The 17,164-nt window shown below is 53.8% G+C and overlaps 1 protein-coding gene across 5 annotated transcripts in view; it reads right to left on the bottom strand.

The window, feature by feature from the left end:
* Positions 1 to 17,164, bottom strand: part of MPPED1 (metallophosphoesterase domain containing 1) — a 96,480-nt gene that overhangs the window by 9,962 nt on the left and 69,354 nt on the right. The window lies entirely within an intron of this gene.

Raw genomic sequence — 17,164 nt, 5'->3', positions numbered from 1 at the left:
TCAGTGGTGAACACATCACCTAGATCCTTCCAATTGCAGGGAGTCTCTTTTCAAGAAGAAGAAAAGTGGATACTATCATCCCTGTGTATAAACAGTGAGCTTCTAGCCTTGGGAGCTGTGGGCAGCTGTCGGCAGCTGTTAAGCTACCCAAGAAACAGCTGGATCAAACTGGACCAGACACCCACCCTACCTCAGCACTTCCCAATTATACGGGCCAACACAAAGCCATTTGAACTGGGTTTTCAGTCATTTGTAACAAAAGCATCAGAATCATCCCGTAGGTTTCACCCATACATGATTCCACAAGAATGGGCCCTTTATGTCAATAAAGTAACCAGCATCACCACCTCCAACACCGCCACCTCCACCATCACTAGCACTTCTACCATCAACAGCACTTCCACCACCACCTCCATTACTAGTACCTCCTCCACCACCACCACGCCCATCACCACCTCCATCACCACCATCTCTGCCACCACTACCTCCACCACCATCTCCACCACCACTACCTCCAACACCACCACCTCCACCACCACCACCTCCACCACCACTACCTCCACCACCACCTCCACCACCACTACCTCCACCATCACCTCCACCACCACCTCCACCACCACTACCTCCACCACCACTACCTCCACCATCACCTCCACCACCACCACCTCCACCACCACCACCTCCACCACCACCATCTACACCACCACCATCTCCACCACCACCACCTCCACCACCACTACCTCCACCACCACTATCTCCACCACCACCATCTCCACCACCACCACCTCCACCACCATCTCCACCACCACTACCTCCACCACCACCATCTCCACCACCACTACCTCCACCACCACCACCATCTCCACCACCACTACCTCCACCACCACCACCTCCACCACCACCACCTCCATCACCACCTCCACCATCACCTCCACCACCACCATCTCCACCACCACTACCTCCACCACCACTACCTCCACCACCACCTCCACCACCACCATCTCCACCACCACTACGTCCACCACCACTACCTCCACCACCACCTTCACCATCACCACCTCCACCACCACCACCTCCACCACCACCACCTCCACCACCTCCACCATCACCACCACCTCCATCACCACCACCTCCACCATAACCAGCACTTCCACCACCACCTCCATTACTAGTACCTCCTCCTCCACCACCACCACCTCCACCACCACTACCTCCACCATCACCTCCACCACCACCATCTCCACCACTACTACCTCCACCATCACCATCTCCACCACCACCACCTCCACCATCACCTCCACCACCACCATCTCCACCACCACCATCTCCACCACCACCATCTCCACCACCACTACCTCCACCACCACTACCTTCACCATCACCACCTCCACCACCACCACCTCCACCACCACCACCACCTCCACCATCACCAGCACTTCCACCACCACCTCCATTACTAGTACCTCCTCCTCCACCACCACCACCTCCATCACCACCTCCATCACTACCACCACCATCACCACTACCATCACCACCATCACCTCCATCAACACCTCCATCACTACCACCACCATCACCACCACCATCACCACTATCACCTCCATCACCACCTCCATCACCACCACCACCACCTCCATCACCACCTCCATCACCACCACCACCACCACCACCACCACCTCCACTTCCATCACCACTTCCATCATCACCACCTCCATCACACCTCTGTCACCACTACCAGCACCTCCATCACCACCACCACCACCTCCTACCACCTCCATCACCACCACTACCTCAATCATTGCTATGATCTAAATGTTTGCATCCCCCCAAAATTAATATTTTGAAATCTAATCCCCAAGGTGCTAGTACTAGGAGGTGGGGTCTCTGGGAGGTGATGAGGTCATGAGGGTGGAGCCCTCTCAAATAGGATCAGTGCCCTTATAAGGAGAGGCATGAGAGATCCCTTGCTCCTTCCACTATGTAAGGAAACAGCAAGGAGGTGCCATCTATGAACCAGGAAGTGGGTCCTCACCAGACATGGAATCTGCCAGCACCTTGATCTTGGAATTCTAGATTCCAGACTGTGAGAAACACACTTCTGTTGTTTAGAATCCACCCAGTCTATGGCATTTTCTTGTAGCAGCCCGAATGGTCTAAGACAGCCACCATCACCACCACCACCACCACCACCACCACCACCACCACTGTGAATCAAATTGTGTCCCCCAAAAAGACGTGTTGCCAACCCCCAGGACCTGTGAATATGATCTTATTTATAAAGAGGTTCTTTGTAGATGAAATCAAGCTAAGATGGGGTCATACTGGATTCGTGTAGGTCTTACCTCCAATGACTGGTGTCCTTAAAAGAGGGCCATGAGACACCGGCAGAGGGAAGGACACCAGGTGACAATGGAGGTAGAAACTGAAGTGACACTTCCACAAGCTAAAGAACAACCAGGATCACCAGCAACCATCAGAAACCACAACAGTGTGGCCAAGGATCACCAGCAACTAGCATCACCAGCAACCATCAGAAGCCACAAGAGTGTGGCCAAGCATGGTGGCTCATGCCTGTAATCCCAGTGCTTTGGGAGGCTGAGACAGGAGGATTGTTTGAGCCCTCGAGTGCAAGACCAGCCTGGGCAACACAGTAAGACACTGTCTCTACAAAAATATTTTTAAAAAATTAGTCGGGCATGATGGCGCGCACCTGTAGTCCCAGCTACTCAAGAGGATGGGGTGGGAGAGGATTGCTTGAGCCCAGGAGGTCAAGGCTGCAGTGAACTGAGATTGTGCCACTGCACTCCAGCCTGGGCAACAGAGCAAGACCCTGTCTCAAAATAAAGCAGCAGCTAGAAGAGTGGCCTGGAAGAGTTTTCCCTCAGAGCCCCCCAAAAGGAACCAATCTTGCAGAGGCCTCTCTAGGCTTCTAGCCTCCAGAACCGTGAGAGAGTGAATTTCCGTTGTTTTCGCCACTGGATTTGATCCTCAGTTACACAGCCCTACATAGTAATGCAATTGCCATACCCACATCACCTCCCCGCCTGCTGCCCTGGGATGACCTTCACCACTGCAGCACTGTTGGCCAGACAGGTCTCCTTCTACATGGTTTGTAGATGAGAAAATTGAGGACCAGGGGTGGGAAAATAAAAATAGTCACTAGCATTTCCTGTGCACCTACTGTTCTGCCAGGCCCCAAGTATGTACATTACTGGGATGGGCTCAGCTGTTACAAGAACCCCGTGAAAGAGGGACTAGCATTATTCCCCTTTTACAGATGAGGACACTGAGGCTCCCAGCAGTGAGATGGCACAGGACTTGGGTCCTGGCGTGCCGGCCCCCAACAGGGTGCCTCACTACCACTCTCCCACCACCACATGCTGTGAGAGTTGGTGGAGGCTGGGGGAGGGGTGGGCTTTGCCATTGCCAGTGCCTCTATCACCACCTCCATCACCAGCACCAGTGCTCAAGGCTGCCACTTAAATCCCTCCCTGGGCCATGCACTGTTCCGTGGGGTGACTGACACCCCTGGCTGTTAACCCAACATACTACCCTGTTGGCAGGTGCCCAATGCACCTCCTTGGAACCCCATTTGAAAACCCCAACTTAGTCCTATGCTGGCAGGTCCTGGACTAGAAGATGGAGGTTTGGCGAGGGAACGGAAAGTGCCCAGGTTCACACAGTGGGTCAGTGGAGAAGTCATTCTCAAACCCAGATCTGATGTTCTCTCCCCACTGCCCCACCCTGCCTTCAAGCCTACAGAGCCATCTCCTGGGACACAGGGCTTGTGATAGAGGAGGATGGGTGGCCACACTGGTTATTTGGGGTCAAAGGCCTTTTCATTGTTTCAGACACCAGCCCAGGAGACACGCAAATCTATGTTTAACGAATGATGGTGGGTGAGAGGGGACTGAATTAATGAATAAATTGTTAACAGGATGTTGAGCAGGACTTTACCTGTTCTTGGGATTGCAGCCAAAATGCCAAAGCTGAAACCGATCCCCCTCATTTGAAAGAAAAGCCCCAGAACCCCCAGGGGAACGTACTAAAAGCAGGCAGAACACACCAGACCACCACCTCCCCAGTCCCCTACCAGCCAAGCTCTGGGCCTTGAGGAAGAGGGCTGTCGCTCCTGCCCGGTTCTTGGGGGAGAAGAACAAAGCAAGTCCCCTACACCCAGCCATGAGCAGGCTCCAGGAGAGCCCCTTGCACAGGTGGGGGCCTGGGGAATGAGACTGGCTGTGCTTTCTGGGTTGTGCCTGGGGATCTGCCCCCAGGCCTGTGAGAGGAAAAATTAAGTGTGAGGGGCAGGGCACAGAAGAGCTGCCTGCACCCCCAGTATGGGCTCTCTCAGGGACCCCCACCCACAGGCAGTGCCCACCAATTGAGGAAACCAGGCAGCTGTGGCTAAGGAACGGCCTCTGGGTGGGCAGCACCAAGGACAGTGGCTAATCCCATTAGTGGGCACCGTCTCCCTCAGACACATCCACACAGGCCTGCAGGAAGCCAAGATTCTCTCTGCAGAAATATGTATCACCCCCAACATGCACACACATGATTTTACACCCAACTGTGAGCGCATCTTGCAGTTAGACCTGGGTTACAATGGTCCACTCCTTACCACCTGTGTGATCTTGAACAAAGAACTTAACTTCTATGCCCCAATTTCCCATCTGTGAAGTGGGGATAATACTCAATACGGCTGTTGAAATGACTAAATCAGTTAATCCATGTAAAGTACTTAAAACAGGGCCTGGTACACAGTAAGTATTCAACACATTGCAAGTTCATCATCCCCATCACCTCAATTATCCCTATAATCACCCCCAGCACCACCTCCTTCACCACCACCTCCATCATCACCAACATCATCACCACCACCACCTCCATCACCAGCACCTCAATCATTACCACCACCTCCATCACCACCACCTCCATCATGACCACCACCACCAGCACCTCCATTACCACCACCTCCATCACCACCACCACCACCTCCATCATCATCACCATCACCATCACCACCACCTCCATCACCAGCACCTCAATCATTACCACCACCTCCATCACCACCACCTCCATCATCACCACCATCACCACCACCACCTCAATCATTACCACCACCTCCATTACCACCTCCATCACCAGTATCTCCATCACCATCACCACCACCTTCATCACCACCACCAGCATCATCTTTATCACCACCACCTCCATAAACACCACCTCCATCACCATCACCACCACCTGCATAACCACCACCTCCATCACCATCACCACCACCTCCATCACCAACACCACCATCACCACCACCATCTTCATCACCACCTCCATCACTACCACCACCACCACCTCCATCACTACCGTCACTACCACCACCTCCATAACCACCACCTCCGTCATCACAACCTCCATCACTACCACCACCACCTCCATCACCACCACCACCTCCTCTATCACTATCACCACCATCATCTCCATCACCTCCACCATCATCACCACTACCATTATCAACATCAACATCATCACTCTCATCACCACCATCACCATTACCATCATCATCACCATCATACACCACCATTATCAATATCACCACCATCACCATCACCTCCTATATCACCACTACCATCATTATTGCTATCATCATAATTATCATGGAGCCCTCCTGAGACTCACCCACGGAGCCTGAATGAAAAACCTTTGGCCTACAGCAGGGTCTTTCAAATTGCATTTTGATGAATGGCAACAGCATTTTTTTAAAAAAAGAATAGAAAACATCAGCTCCCCAAGATTTGAGAGTCCATTGAGCCAGGAAAGGGATACTTCAGTTAAATATATTTCTATTTAATTAGCCACCCACATCCACACGGACTGAGTCACAGAGTAAAATGCTTTCCTTCCGCGGTTCCTAGTGGAGAAGAGCCGACAGCGTCTCACTGGCAGCTCCCAAGGCTGCCCCAGTTCTAACCTGTTGGGTTCACAGCTGGAATTTTCTGATGCCGCGGTCCCAGACACATTCAGAGCCCCACTGGCTGAACCAGGCAGGTAGGGGGAATGGGTAAGGTGCTTCTGGAAAGGACTCAGCGGCTTAGAAGCCACTTAGGGTCCTCCCTGGAGCCCCAGCCCCATCAGCCAACAGAAAAACAAGCAACACATTTCTGGTGGTGCCTTCCAAACACAGCTTCCATTTTTCAAAAATCTGATCAAATATTTACAAGACAGGAGGAAGCCTCATCAGTATGGAGAGAACACGTCTGTTGGTTCCCGAGAGCCACGGCAGGGGGCAGTTATTTGAAGGAAACACTCGGAAACGTATCAGAGACACTGTGGACCCCCAGGAGCTGGCCCCTGGTAGAGCCGCTGCCTGTCCCACCTTCCCCTCACCCAGCACCAAGGAGCCTTCCTCTAGGGGTGACAGTTTCCCGCCAGCTTCTTGGAAACACATGACCTCAAATCTTGGGGAGCCGGAATCTGCCCTGTTCCCCCACCCCAATGCCCAGAGAGGTTGTTCCACTTCCCAGGGTCACACAGGGAGGCCCAGGCAGAGCTGGGTGAAGAACCAGATCTCAACAGGGCAGCGGGTCTGGAATTTGTTCCTTTTTCCCTCCCCATCACACCCTTGCCCATTTGGGGAGCCATGAGAACATCTCCAAATGCATAGAAGGACCAGACTTGCCTGCAGGATCTGGGGACATGGGGGCAGCTGACACCACAACATTGGGTCCAGGGGCCCAGAGCCTGCCTTGTTTTCCTCTACTGGGTAGAAAGGGCACTGAAGTGGGCATCGGACACCCCAGTTCTGCCCCTGGCTGCTCACTGCACCTCTTCCAGCCTCGGTTTCCTCCTGTGTAAAGATGGGGTTAATGATGCCTCTGTCCCCAGTCCTCTTGCTCTCCTCTGTGTCCCACTGCCTGACGCAGGGGAGGAAAGGAGGGAGGAGGAGAGCAGTTAGGAGGATTAGACGGCACCACCACTGTGAAAATGCCTTCTAAATACCCGGGAGCTCCATCAATGGGAAGAGGTGATGTTCCAGCTTTTATTAGAATGTTGGTGGACAGGGGCCGGGTGCAGCGGCTCACGCCTATAATCTCAGCACTTTGGAAGGCCGAGGTGGGTGGATCACCTCAGGTCAGGAGTTCGACACCAGCCTGGCCAGTGTGGTGAAAACCCGTCTCTACTAAAAATACAAAAATTAGCTGGGCATAGTGGCACATGCTTGTAATCCCAGCTACTCAGGAGGCTGAGGCAGGAAAATCACTTGAACCCAGGAGGCAGAGGTTGCAGTGAGCTGAGATCATGACACTGCACTCCAGCCTGGGCGACAGAACGAGACTCCATCTCAAAAAAAAAAAAAAAAAAATGTCGGGGGACAGGAGGAGTCAAGTCATGCACAAGACATCCAGAACAGACACTTCCCAGGACAGACTGCTCGCTGGGGAGCACCATCCCCAGGCTGGGAAAGGGGGACTTCTCAAAGGCAGGCAGGAGCAGGTGGGTGGGCACGACTGAGTAGACCCCTTGGGGTGATCTGACTCCTAGAGGCCTCTGAGCCACACATGAGGCCTGGACAGCCCCCGGCCTCCTGTACAACATTCATGGAAACCACCATCAGGCTCTGCCCTGGGCAGAGGAGACAAAAGAAGCAGCCCCTCCTGGAGGCGAAGTGCGAAGATGTCCTCCCCACATGCTGTGTGTGGGGATGAAATGACCCTCTCCATGTCCAGTGAGACCTGGCAGACCTGGCAGGTGGGATCAACCACCGTGACCGGCAGGCCCGAAGCCCATGTGGCCCCTGGTGTTTCAGAGGTCAGGGCAGACAAGGGCTCCAGGGGCCCAGTCAGCCCCGATCAAGCCCACCCCTCACTGCCCACACTGCCACCATGGTCTGAGACTCACGAATGCCTGAGATACGATGCTGAGGTGCCCCAAGAGCCACTGTACTTGTTGCCAACACAACCTACTGCCTGGACCCAACCTCACCACCCTGAGGGTCCAGGATCCCCAGTGCCAGCCCCAGTGTGCGGGGCACACCACAGCGCCTGAGGAGGGCGGACGGATGCGAATTCCCGCTAAGCCATGGAAGGCGGCTTTATGTCCTGAATTTCTGTCTTTCTGTTCTAAAGTAACCATTGGAATAATTTTCTTACAGAATGATAGTTGCCATGACAACCAGAGCAAATTTTCCTTTTCTGAAACAGATGTCTCATTTAGTTGAAAATTAGAATGTGAACAAACCCATGGGAAAAATTAATTCAAACTTTAACAGAGCGCTGAATACAATGTAATCTCTCAGAGGTTAACCCCTTAACAGCTTTTTTGTGCTCTTATGGTAACCTTCGAGTCCCGTCTAATTAAGCCTGCTTAGCCAATATAAATGACCTCCTCGTGGCCAATCATTAAACAGTCTCCTGCTGAAGCATGAATTCCAGGTTCCTCAGCCGCAAACAGGGAAGCGGGGAGACACTCGTCTATAGGAAATGGCAGAAGCCGAGCCCACCCTGCTCGGGTTCTCTGCCTCCCCAGGTAGGGTACACAGCTGCTGGGCAGGTCGTGTCCCCAGGAGTCACTGTAGCACCCTGGAGTACAGCCATCCCTGGCTGCGCCCCATTTCCTGGAGTGCTGGGGCCTTGGGGGGCCCTGGGTAGTGCTGAGCACACAGGCACACCCGGGCCCGGGCCTGAGGCTGAGGGCGGCGTAGGGGCCGCCCTCAATGGGACACCGAGCAGACACCCACACAGATGCAGTGCCCACGGCCTCTCCAGGAACAGCCAGACTCAATCCTCACACCCCCCCCCACCCAGAGAGGCAGCTGCCACCACGGCCTCCACTCTGCAGATGCAGAAACTGAGATGGAGAGAGGTACCCACGTGACACAGCCAGGGCTCAAACCCCGAATGCAAGTTCCAGGGCCTATACTCTATGTGTCCATCCCAGAATGATGAAAATGTGACCAGGAATCAGCCTCGCGCCACCCGCCCCACCGCCCTGCCCACAGCAAATCCCCTTTAGCAGTCGCTGTCATGTCTAGTAGCTCAGTTCATCCTCAGGGCAAAACAGTTGGGAGGCCCCCCCATTTTAGAGACAAAGAAACAGAAGCACAGAGAAGTCAAGCAGTGTGTCCAAGGACACACAGGAAGCCAGAGGGGCACGGGCCAGGGCTCAGGGCTCCTGCATCCTGTGCCCAAGCTGGCAGCTGACACACAGACAATTCCTGGGGTGCCAGGCCACAGGCTCTCCCTCTCCCAAGATGACTTCCTGCCTGCTCCTCTGAGCTCCCTGACCCTTGCCAGTTCCCCTCTTAACCCCGACTGGACAGAGGGGAAGAGGCCTGCACCCCTGGCTCCTAGGACCCCACCCACATATTTACTGCATGTCACTCCTCCACTCCAGCGCCTCCCATGGCTCCCTGCTGCTTCCAGGACAAGCCCAGCCCTCGGTGTGGCCCACGGGGCTTTAGGATCTGCCCTGCCCACCTTCCAGGTCATTCTGTTCAGGCTCCCCACGGAGCTCACCGCCCATGTCAAGCTTAACCATCCACTTCCAGCTTCCTAAACACAGTCTGGCCTTTCTGTACCTCCAGGTTTTGCTTGTGCTAGTTCAGAAATCTGAAATGCCCTTCGTAGCCTCTCCCACATCCACGACCCGTATTTTATTAAGGACAGGCCCAAAGGCCACCTCTTCCAGGAGTTTCTCCTGATCACCTGCCTCCCGCAGCACAGGTGTCCCCTCTCCACCCTGACTGAGGTCCATCCCTGAACCCCTCCTGCCCAGTCCGGCTTCAGGGAGGGGTTGCTCAAGACGGCCATGAATGAATGAACGAAGAATGAAATGAACAAGCAGGTGCTCTACCCGACAGGAAGGTGGGAGGAACTACACACTAGCCCTCTTCACTCTGCACCCTCCTGCCAGGAGCCCCACCTCAGAGTCCCTGACAGTCAGGAAGCCCCAAGACCCATATCAGCAATGAAAACAGTCACGAGAACTCTCTGAGACCTCTGCCATCTGCTGAGTGTCCCATTCTCTCTCCCTCTCCCATGAACCTGCACTGGAGACTTACGTGTCCATTTTACAGATGAAGCCTCAGAGGTGAACCCAGATCCAGGATGCTCACACCCCTCTGCTGCATCTGGACCCCCAGGAAGGCTCACCTCCCCTGGGGGCCCCTCCCAGCCTCCCCAGGGCCCCCATTTCCCAGGGTGCAGGCTGAGTGCTGGCAACCCTGCTGCCTGCTGGGGTGGCCACCACCATGAAGGTCCTGTGGAGGAAGAAGGGCCTTTTACAGGACCTGCCAGTGGCCAGGCATTCCTATACTTCCTCCTCTTGACAGTCCTCTGAGGATAGCTTTGCTGTCTCTACTCTACAGGAGCTGCAGCTCCAAGCAGGGGTGTGACATGTTCCAGCCATGTGGCTGCTGCAGTGGCCCCTGAGCTTTCAGAGGAGCCTGTCCAGGTCCAGGTCCAATCTCCTTCCCCCAAGGCCAAGCACTCTCTGTCCTGATCCTCACCCGTTTGTTCTTCCCACCCCAATACCTCCCCTCCCCAAAGAGGCCGGGCTTTCCAGGGAGCCAGCCATGGCCACAGCCAATATTAAGAGTGTCTCTGGTGAGGATGACATCTGTCATTGGCCCTGAGTCCTTCCCCAGACACTCCCAGTGAGGCTGTATTCCCATTCTGCAACAGGGGAAACTGATGCTCAGAGATGTCAGAGACATGCCTGGTTCCCAAGTGAGGGCATGCCTGCATGGAGACCAGACCGGTGTGTTGACTCCTCACACCACAGCTGGGGTCTGTCTCCTGGGGATGTCCCACTGCCCGAACTTCCTCTGTCCTCTGCCCAGTCCTGGTGAGAGGAGTTTGCCCTGACCCCTCCCTCTGCATCTCCTAGGCCGGTGGGCCCAGGCAAAGGCTGGCGGAGATGGACAGCAGGGGTCCAGCTCCACTGCCCTTGGGGCCCGATGGCTGCCCGAGAGGGGACAGGGCAGTGCGGAGCTGGCAACGCATCCCCAAAGCCCGTCAATCACACACCTGGCCGGGGCACACAACTGCGTACGGCAAGTCAGCAGCAAGATAAGTGGAACCGAAGAACGGGGTCCTTTGTCATTCCTAATTAATTTCTCCACCCTTCCCATGCACAGAATCATCCATCTTTTGTTTCGCTGGGACTTTGCGGCAGGAAGGAGGCAGATGATTCATTTCAAACATTAATCTCATGTGGAGTAGTGTGCACACGTGTGTTGAGGGGCCTTCTAGAAAGGAAAACAGCCACGTGAAATCAATTTTATCTGGACAGGTGAACGGAAGATGAAGATAGGAAGGGGGCAAAAGAGAAATCGTGGCAGTGTCTGTGTGTGACTCTGTGTGTGAGTGTGAATGTGTGTGTGTGAATGTGTATGACGTGTGCATCCATGTGTATGTGTGTGACTGTGTGAGTGTGTATGTGTGTATTTGTGACTGTGTATTAGTGTGTGTGAATGTGTGTATGAATATGTGTGAATGTACATATGTGAATATACATGTATGGGTGAATTCATATGTGTATGAATGTGTGTGTGTGAATGTGTGTGTTCATGTGTATGTGTCTATGAATATGTGTGTGGTTGTGGATGTGTGAATGCATGTGTTTGAGCGTGTGGATGTGTGTGTGAACGCATGTGTGTATGAGTGTGTGGAAGTGTATATGAGTATGAATGTGTGTGTAGGTGTATAGGTATGTGTGCGTGTGAATTATGTGTGTATATGTGAATGTCGTATGTGAATGTTTCTGTGTGTACATGATATTGTGTGTACATGTGTGAACATGCATGTGAGTGTGTATGGTATGGGAATGTCTGTGCATGTACATGAATGTGTGTGTATGTGAATATGCGTGTGTGTGAGTGTGTGTCTGTGTGTTTGTAGAAGCAGCACAGCCAGCTACCAGAGACTGAAGAATTTCTTTGCCTCCATCAGAATGTAACTGATGCTGCACGTTGGGCTCAGAATTCTAAGAAGCCAGCACGGGAAGGAGACGGAGGTGGGTGGCTGTGGGATCACTCTGGGTGGACACTGCTGGCTGCCTTGGGCCCCCTCATCCATGGCACGTACCAGCTGGCTCCCAAGCCCCTCAAGCAGCCGTTTCCCTGAGAGGCTCAGGCGGGGCTCACACCTGCCCTAGACGACAGGCTCTACAGCCACCCCTAAGCAGGTGGGGAAATTCCTGACTTGATCTGGGCTCAAGGCAGGGGATGAAAGGGAAACACCATGTAGGTCTCCACAATACCCCAGCCGCATGGCTCTGCGTGCCTCACCCTGTTTCACCATCCAGGGCCCTGTGAGGGGAGAGGGAGAATCCTCTTTACAGATGCAGGACCCAGAGCTCAGGACGAATCCGTCACAGAAGGGGACAGGGATCCAGGAGCCCAAAGCTCAGCAGGGACTGCCAGAGGCTGAGCCCAGGGGAAGCCAGGCAGCAGCTGCCAGAGCAAGCTGCCCACTGGACGGCCAAGGCCAGGAGCTGCCCAAGTCTACACGCCTGAGCCAGACCCGGGGCTGCCTCTTCCTAGGGCTGAGATCTTGAGCCAGGTGCTAGACCTACTCAAGCCTTACCTGACCCGTCTGTAAGATGGGAATGGAGATCATCCTGCCTTGCCTGTTGCTAGGCAGACTACATGGGACAATACACGGGGCAGTCGGCCGAATGCGGGTCTCGGGTATGAAGCAGCGGGGAAAGTCTTTGTCTCACCTGCCCAAACAAACTGGGGAAGGCCAGCCTTGTGCTGGAATCATCCAGAAATGCAAGGCAACATGCAAGCAGCACTGCACCAGGTGAACGGGGACTGCTGGCCCCTGCAACCAGGCGACATAGTCCTAATGGCCGTGAGGCCGCAAGAAGGGAGGCCTCGGCCACTTAAGAGGGGAGTTGGACTCGCCCTCCATCCTTGGTACGCTGGGCCCCAGAGCGCTTCAGGAAAACAGCAGAACAGAAAAGGCCCCCACTGGCCACGGGAAGCAGGAGCTGGATCCCCAGGGCTGTCCTCAGGCCAGCGGACCTTTGTGGTCCAGGATGCCCCAAGCCAAGAAACTCACGTAAAGTGGCCCCTGCTGGGTGTGCCCACAGACTGAGGCAGACACAATCCCCCCCAGGGAGCACCCCCAAACTGGGCTACACCCCCCTAAGCCAGCCACACCCCAAACCAGCCTGCCCAGGACTCCCTCAGATTGTACCTTGCTGGCCAAGAGCCTGCCATCTAAAATGACAACACCCCTAACACCTCAGAGGGAATTATTGGAGACTAAAACATAAATGTTTTATAAAAGATTTAAAAGGGTTCTTAAGAGAAAGGGCAAAGGATTCCAGGTCAGAAACTTGGCACTGAGTGCCAGACCCGCCTGTGTCTCATGCAGAGACAGGAGGAGGCACCGAGGGCGTGGCATGCTGCAGAGAAGCTGGCAGTCCAAACCGACCCCCGGGGGGCTTCCTGGGAAGGGTGGCATCACCGGCCGCCTTGAATCCTGGGTGGAGCACGCCATGGGGCAGGGTGGAGACGGGAGAACCAGCCTCACCACTGTCACCCATCTGCAGCGACAGCTGGGGGAGTGGGGGCTGCCTCGGGGCCGGCCAGGCATCCCGCCACCCTGCCCTCCACTCCCAGGACTCGGCCCCGTTCTGGTGGGAGGCAAGGCGGAAGCTATGGGGCCAGGAGATCAACCTGTCTCTTTTTTTCTCTAAAATATACATTTATCAAGTTAGAAAGAAGCATTCTGGCAGCTCACTGTGCACACCAGGTGGGGCCTCCATCCTCCCTGCCATGCAGGCCCAGCTTGTTCAGTTCCCACAGGACCTCACACAAGACACTTCCCTGCTGGGGTCTCAGACCTCTCAGCCATAAAATGGGGACAAGAGTCTAGGCCTCCCTGACTGTTTCAGAGGACAGGGCCTCTGGGCCAGCATAAGACAGGGACTGTCACTGCAATCACATCAACCCCTGGCCCTGAGCTCTTTCAGGGTACAGATTTCAAGTTCCAGGCTGCTCCGTTCTGGCCCCATCCAACTGGCAGGCCTGCTAAGCACACAAAGGGAAGGGAAGGAACGGACGTCAAAGGCCGGTGCCACGACCCACCCCCGCCTCATCCCAGAGCCACCTGGCTGCAGCTCTGTCCCATGGCTGTGGGCGGTAGAGAAACCACCCGTATTGCCTCCGTGCCCTAGCCTGGGCGGTCATAAACGTCGAGCAGCAGGTGTGTGAATGCCCACCATGTGCCAAGCAGTGTGCACACAGGAGCTCCTTCAATCCCGAGGGCAGTTCTGCAAGGGGACTATCCCTCTTGGCATTTCACAGAGAGCCAAGATTCTGACCCAAGGTTAAACAGCTGGGAGCCATGTACCAGGATGTGTATTCCAGAATGGTCTGGAGCAGCCCTGGCTGTTTGAAGAGGGCTGACCCCTGAGGCCACTGGCTCCCACAGAGAGGTGCAGGGCATCCTGGCACCACTGCCTGGCCTTGAGGTCCAGCCCTGCCGGGAGGCAGTGAAACCCCTAAGCCAAGAATCAGGATCCGAGCGCAGACGCCCAGCAACGGGCCCGGCAGCCACTTCTCAAAGTTTAATGTCTCAGCAGGTTTGGATCCCTTCTTTCAAAATACCAGAAGTAATTAGACCAGATGGACTCGCTGCGTGCCAATTTCACTCTCTCCCTCACTCTTTTTTTTAAATCAAGGCCGTTTTCAGTTAAATGAGAACAAAAAATGCATCCAAAACCCATAAATGAATACGGTATGTATACGGGATTTTTTTTAACACTTAGGATTTTGTACCAGCTGAGTTCTTCCTCTTCTCCTGCAGTTGGTTCCCGCCCTCTTCCGCTAAGCTGCTCTCAGCAAAGGCCCAACACCGGCTGCACCTGAGGGTCCACAAACGGCCTCCCTGAGCCCTGGAACCTCACGGTGCCCTGGGAGGGGGCAGCACAAACACGCCACCCTAATGAGACTTTCATCCCTTCTTGCCTGGACAGACTGAAAGGCTTGGTAAGTGCAGGGCGCAGCGGTGGTTATGGCCCTGCCCCAAGTAGTGATGATGCTGTGATGGAACCCTTGCTGGGGAGGGCAGGGCCCAAGATCCAGGGGACACAGGAGGGGGCATCTGGCCTTCAGCTTGAGGGTGAAGGGGATGGTATCAAGGGGGCGACATGGCAAGCCAGCAGGGGGCACAGTTAGGCCTTGCTTTAGAGAGAACAGCACGGAAGAGGAAGAAGGAACCAGAGGGGAGGGAGCTGGTGACAGGCCTGGGAGGAACCCCAGAAAGGTTCAATTGCAGGAGAATAAACCCGGCCTGGATTTTAACTGAGTCCCCACAGCTTGCCACCCATCCATTTGGTCACTCATCCACTCATTCATTCATCCAACAAATACTTATTATGAGGAGCCAGACTGTGTACTGGGCACTGGAGTTAGGTCTATGAGAAAGAGAGATCTGGGTCCCTGCCCCTGTGAAGCCTCAGACGCCCTAGTAGGATAAAGAGAAGGTAAATCAACTGCCAGAGTAATAAAGACAGGGTGGTCCTACACTGAATGACCCAATGGAGCAGGAGAGAGAAGCCAGACACAGACCCCACGTGTCAGATAAGGGTGGTAGGAGTAAAGAGGATAGGCTTTCTACACATGGTGCTAGGCCAGGAGGGTGTCCATGTGGAAAAACCCTGAACAAGATCCCTATCTCACACCATCAACACAATCATTTCCAGTGGATCCAACACCTGAACATAAGAGGAAAAACAGCAAAAGTTCTGGAAGACAATATAGAAACAGGGCCAGGCAAGGTGGCTCATGCCTATAATCCCAGCATTCTGGGAGGCCGAGGCAGGTGGATCACTTGAGGTCAGGAGTTTAAGACCAGCCTGGCCAACATGGTGAAACCCTGTCTCTACAAAAATACAAAAATTAGCTGGCCATGATGGCAGCTACCTGTAATCCCAGCTACTCAGGAGGCTGAGGCAGGAGAATCACTTAAACCCAGGAGGCAGAGGTGCAGTGAGCCGAGATCATGCCATTGCACTCTAACCTAGGCGACAGAGTGAGACTCCATCTCAAAAAAAAAAAAAAAAAGAAAAAGAAATAAGTCTTCATTATTTCAGAGAACAGAAGATCTCTGCAATAAGGTACCAAAAGCATTTATCACAAAGAAAAACAAGAAGATATTTGACTACACCAAAATTTAAAACTTCGTTCACCCAAAGGCTCTGCTAAGACAGGGGAAAGACAGGTCACAGAGGGGGAAAAGCTATTAGTAACATCACAACTGGGAAAAGGTTCATACTCATAATCAGAATACATGAAGAATCTCCATGAACCAGTAAGAAAAAGACAAACAATCCAATTATTGTTTTTAATGGACAAAAGACGAGCACTTCCCAAAAGAGGAAATCTAAGTGGCCAATCAACATGGGAAAAGATTCTCGGCCTCACTGGTCATTAGGGGAATGTAAATGAAAACCACCCAGAGACACTGCACCAGCACACACCCGTGAGAATCAACCCACTGCAAGGACTGAATGAGAACATGCGAGCAAGCACTGAGCAGGGGGTCTGGCTTGTGCAAAGGCTGGGTAAGCAGAGGATGCCAACAGTCACAGGCCCCTGCCCCCAATAGTTATAGGCCCTTGTCAAACCTGAGCTCCTGGGAGGCAGGCTTGATCCATTTCAGGGTCTCCCGAGCCCTGCACAGAGCCAGGCACATGACAAACCACAGCGGGCCTCAGAGTGTGTGGCTCAACAAACAAGGAAGTCAAAACCATTACGATCTAACCCACTGAGGACTGCTTGAGCCCAGGAGTTTGAAATCAGTCTGGGCAACATCATGAGACCCCATCTCTACAAATAATTTTAAAAATCAGCCGGGCGTGGTGGTACATACCTGTGGTCCCAGATACTTGGGAGGCTGAGGTGGGGGGATCACTTGAGCCCAGGCAGTCGAGGCCGCAGTGAGCTGTGACTGTACCACTGTACTCCAGCTAGGGCGACAGAGCAAGACCCCATCTCCAGGGAAAAAGAAAATCTGACCTACCATTCTCCCAAGCAGAGTATCTTAGTGGTAACAGAAGAAAAGCCAGTTGCTATAACCATATGTTTGCTTTTTGCTTCCCCTTTCTAGCTTGCTATGTAAAGCCCTCAATATCAAGGCTAGCCTCCAAG

The sequence above is a fragment of the Pan paniscus genome, chromosome 23 (genome assembly GCF_029289425.2).
Source record: "Pan paniscus chromosome 23, NHGRI_mPanPan1-v2.0_pri, whole genome shotgun sequence".
In the NCBI taxonomy this organism is placed as follows: Eukaryota; Metazoa; Chordata; class Mammalia; order Primates; family Hominidae; genus Pan; species Pan paniscus.
The sequence above is the reverse complement of the archived record's forward strand: the minus strand, read 5'-3'. Positions and strand labels throughout refer to the sequence as shown.